Source organism: Salvelinus fontinalis, chromosome 28, assembly GCF_029448725.1.
Source record: "Salvelinus fontinalis isolate EN_2023a chromosome 28, ASM2944872v1, whole genome shotgun sequence".
NCBI lineage: Eukaryota > Metazoa > Chordata > Actinopteri > Salmoniformes > Salmonidae > Salvelinus > Salvelinus fontinalis.
The window spans coordinates 2,522,434-2,527,597 of record NC_074692.1 but is presented as its reverse complement, the minus strand read 5'-3'; the positions used below and the strand labels follow the sequence as shown (position 1 = coordinate 2,527,597).

The 5,164-nt window shown below is 45.5% G+C and overlaps 1 long non-coding RNA gene across 1 annotated transcript; it reads left to right on the top strand.

The window, feature by feature from the left end:
• Nucleotides 1-2,677: 2,677 nt before the first annotated feature.
• On the top strand, nucleotides 2,678-4,870 carry LOC129825803 (uncharacterized). The gene is made up of 3 exons (XR_008754943.1): nucleotides 2,678-2,954; nucleotides 3,207-3,279; nucleotides 3,695-4,870. It is a non-coding gene; the product is annotated as an uncharacterized LOC129825803 (long non-coding RNA).
• Nucleotides 4,871-5,164: the final 294 nt, after the last annotated feature.

Below are 5,164 nucleotides of genomic sequence, written 5' to 3'. Positions count from 1 at the left end.
CCTATCAAGCTAGCAGGGGTTTCTTGAGGGTTTGAACGCAGCCCGCGACGCGGTTAGCCATTGTGGCTGGGACCGCGGATTGTTCCAGGCTTGTGGCTGTCTAGACCCCAGGTCTTTGTCGTTGTTGTTGTTTTCAATCTTCCTAGTGCTAACAGTAAGTATCTAAATAATGTGTGTGAAATGCTCAATAGTGTATGTGATGTAAACAAAGAGGTCTACTTTATTAGGAACCTGAATATTGACTGGTTTTCATCAAGCTGTTCACTCAAGAGGAAGTGTCTCACTGTAACCAGTCCCTGTAATCTGGTTCACGTTATTAATCAACCTACCAGGGTGTTTACAAACACAACAGGAACAAGATCATCCACAAGTATTGATCACATTTTTACCAATACTGTAGAACTTTGTTCTAAAGCTGTATCCCTATCCCTGTATCCCTGTGGATGATGTTTAAAATAGTTGTTGGTCTGATGTGATTAATAAGGAGCATCCAGATGCTGAAATTGCTTCTTCCAATTATTGATAAACATGTGCCTTGTACAAAATGGCGCCAATAGAGATGGCAGCTTCGCTTCAAGTCCTTCGGAAACTGTGCAGTATTTAGTTTTTTTATGTATTATTTCTTACATTGTTAGCCCAGAAAACCTTAAGTGTTATTACATACAGCCGGGAAGAACTATTGGATATCAGAGAGACGTCAACTTACCAGCACAACCAGCACTAGGACCAGGAATATGACTTTCCCAAAGCGGATACGTTGTCTGCACCTCCCAGGGCATTTGAACTGATTCCAGAGGTCGACCCAAAACAACGCCATCGGAGGAGAGGGTGCCGCAGCGGTCTTCTAGGGAGGCTTCGGATGCGCGCACACCACCCACCGCTTCCCAGTATATTACTCGCTAATGTCCAGTCCCTAGTTAACAAAGTCAACAAAATAAGGGCAAGAGTTGCTTTCCAACGAGATATCTGGGATTGTAACATACTCTGTATCACGGAGACATGGCTAGCTGGGGACGTACCGTCAGAGTCCGTACAACCAACGGGATTTTCAGTGCATCGCTCCGACAGGAACAAACATCTCCCTGGTAAGAAGAAGGGTGGGGGTGTATTTTTCATGATTAACGACTCATGATGTAATTGTAACAACATAAAATAACTCAAGTCATTTTATTCACCTGACCTAGAATTCCTTACAATCAAATGCTGACCGTATTATCTCCCAAGAGAACTCTCTTTGGTTATCGTCACAGCAGTGTATATCCCCCCGCAAGCGGATACCAAGACGGCCATCAAGGAACTTCATTGGACTTTATGCAATCTTGAAACCATACATCCTGAGGCTGCATTTATTGTAGCTGGGGATTTTAACAAAGCTAATCTGAGAACAATGCTACCTAATGTCACGCCCTGAGCGAATGGCAAGGTCACGGAATCCCGAGAGGCAGCTCCCAAATATATATTTTTGGGGGGGCACACGGGGAGATTGGCAGAGTTGGAGTTTAGACCTGAGCCAACTCCCCGTGCTTACCGTGGGGAGCATGTGACTGGTCAGGCACCGTGTTATGGGGTGATGCGCACGGTGTCTCGAGTGAGCATTCACAGGCCGGTGTGCTCTGTGCCAGCGTCCCGCATTTGCCGGGTGGAAGTGGGCATACAGCCACAACGGGTTGTGCCAGCTCTGTGCTCGAGACCTCCAGTGCGCCTCCACGGCCCAGTGTATCCGGTGCCAGCGCCAAGAACCAAGCCTCCAGTATGTCTCCCCAGCCTGGTGAGTCCTGTGCCTGCTGCCAGAACCAGGCCTCCTGTATGTCTCCCCAGCCTGGTGAGCCCTGTTGCAGTCTCCTCACTCCAGTGATGATCCATGGCAAGAAGCCTCCAGTGATGATCCATGGCAAGAAGCCTCCAGTGATGATCCATGGCACGAAGCCTCCAGTGATGATCCATGGCAAGAAGCCTCCAGTGATGATCCATGGCACGACGCCTCCAGTGATGATCCATGGCAAGAAGCCTCCAGCGATGATCCATGGCACGAAGCCTCCAGCGATGATCCATGGCACGAAGCCTCCAGCGATGATCCATGGCAAGAAGCCTCCAGTGATGATCCATGGCAAGAAGCCCCCAGTGATGATCCATGGAACGAAGCCTCCAGTGATGATCCATGGCAAGAAGCCTCCAGTGATGATCCATGGCACGAAGCCTCCAGTGATGATCCATGGCAAGAAGCCTCCAGTGAGGAGTCATGGCACGAAGCCTCCCATGACAGCCTCCAGTCCGGAGCCTCCAGCGACGGTCCCCAGTCCGGAGCCTCCAGCGATGGCCTCCAGTCCGGAACCTCCAGCCTCCAATCAGGAGCCACCAGCGACGGCCTCCAGTCGGTCCCCAGTCCGGAGCCTCCAGCGACGGTCTCCAGTCATTGCCAAAGCAGCAGCTACTCTTTTTGGGGTCCAGCAAAATTAAGGCAGTTTATAAAATGTTTACCTTTTCATGCGTGAGTTCCAAATCTCTCTAATGGTCGCTGGGGCATGAATTCTTTATGCGCGTGGTATTAGAACGTTCTCTCCATTCCAGAATTTGATTGTTACGTAACAGTACATTCATTCCGCCCTGCCCTCAAACCAAAGCACGCAGCCTGTTTTTATTTAGAAGTTGCTTTCAACTTGTCAATTTTATATTATTTTCTAACAACTATTTTATTTTCAAATAACAGTTTGAATTGAGGTGTGTTCCGCCTTATTCATTCACATAAAATTAGTCATTTTTACTTTTGCGGACATTTCTGACACTGACAAAATTCCCTAAACAATTCTCAATTGTTTGTGCAGTTCAAGTCTGCAGACATTTGCTCATCTGCCGTCCAGCATACGTGTCCATATTGTCCATCTGTTGCCTGCATCGCAATCAAAGTTGTTTTCGTTACCAATAATACCTTTGGAAATGTGTGCGTTTCTATCAAAGTAAGTGCCTTATTACGTTATAATAGTTTCTGCATGTCGTTTCTACTGTAGCATAATGTTTTTGTGTATATTCCTTATTACCGCGGACACGCGATGTAACGTTATTCATTTCATAACATTTATGGTGTTATACCCAATGCTTAGGTAGCTAGCTACATTCTTCGATTAGCGCTGGAAAACAATGCTAATTGCGTCAGGGAAGTATTAGCATGTGTTGTATTTTGAAACTACCCTGGCCTTATGACTCCCAAGTGGCACAGCGTCTCAGTGCTAGAGATGTCACTACAGACACCCATCTTCAAATCCAGACTGCGTTTCAATCAAAGTAAGTGCCTTATTACGTTATTGTGTCGTGTTATACCGTTTCTACTGTAGCTCACTGTGTGTATGGAGCATAATATATTTGTGTATATTTCCTATAACCGCAGACACGCGAGGTAACGTTACTCATGTCATATCCTTTTATGGCGTTATATTCAATCGTGCTGATGTAGCTAGTTACATTATTCTATTAGTTCTGTAAAACATTGCTAATTGCGTCAGAAGTAATGGCATGTTGTATTTTGAAGCTACCCTGGAAAAATTGATAAATATCTTATACCACTTGGTCGTTTTCTGAGTGCATTCCACAAAGCTGTTTATCATGTCAGCCTTATCCACTGCCCTCATTTTGAGATTATAGTCAAGCACACAGTCTGGTTTGATGTTTCTCTCTCTGGTTTGTTTCTCTCTCCCGTCAGGTGGTCCACCTTCCCTGTGGCTGACATGGTTGCTGTATGGACAGTGGAGAGGACGTGGACGTCTCGTTTGTCATGGCACTTTACTGCCAGCTGTTGACATTTCTTATTTTGTATAACGGGTCATTTAGGATGGCAGTAGCATTGTTGATGAAATGCAGTCATAGCAGCAGAACTAGAAAGCAGTCTTGGGAAAAGAGGGTGGCAAAGACGTGAGTTGCAAACATAGGATCTCTGCTCCAGTATTCTCTTAGGGAGTTCTTCTTTACTATCCCCATGAGAAGGACTGTCACCAGGAAGGTATACATTTCACTAATTGTGGTTGTCCCCCCCACTCCTGGCTCTCTCTTCTCCTGTAGCTCCAAAGCATAACGATTGGTCTCTACTATGTCTCCCACCAGCTCCTCTGTCAGAAACAACTTGAAGCACTCTGCCTCAGATGGAAATGGCAAGGGGCGTTGCACTCCAGACTGGGACTCATCAATACAAACAGCACTGCCAGGAGGGGTGAAATGGCTGGCAGCCTTCCAGCTACCACAGAACTCCTGTACTTCATCCTCTGTTGGTCTGCCTCCATCACCACCAGCATCTCCAAAGGGAACTCGGACTTTGTCAGTGGATTAGGGGTCCTCAGACAACTGGTCCTCTGGCACTGTCAGAATCTGATTCCTGACTTTCAGACTCAGACTCATTGTCAGAATATTTTTAAATCTCCAGAATTTCCGCATTTGTGAGTTGTCTCCTTTTGAAAGACATTGCTAATGCTAATGCTCATTAGCTACATACATAAACAACAACACTGAATGGCTCAGAGTGGGAGTGAGAGGTTAAGTGATTGACTGCCTGCACGCGCCATTTGTATCAATAAATCACTATCAGAAAATGTTTTGTGTGGTATTATGGATATATTTACTATTTTATTCACGTTTTTCAATTACCGGTGATAAATCATGCATTCCAATTTTTGCATAGATTGTAATGGGCACATAGAATGTGTAAAATATTTTTTTGAAAGGTTGTACTGATTGTGATGAACTGAGCTAATTCCAGCTGTGTTTGGAGCCATGTTTGTTGACATACAATGCATTCTGGGTTTCACTTGATCGTCTGTCGGACCAAAGAGGCTATAACAAAATGAGGTGAGTAAGGGTTCACTCATTTTTTGAGAACTTCAGGAAGTGAATGTGGGATGTGAACGATGGTAGACGACACCTCTTCAATATGCATATTATAAACAGACCAAACTCATCTTGTCTTCTCTTTGGACTTCCGGGCGCCGGGCGAGATGGCTGCCTCGCTTCGCGTTCCTTGGAAAATATGCAGTATTCTGTTTTTTTATGTGTTATTTCTTACATTGGTACCCCAGGTGATCTTAGATGTCATTACATACAGTCGGGAGGAACTACTGAATATACGATTAACGTCAACTAACCACCGTTCCTACCAGGAATATGACTTTCCCGAAACGGATCC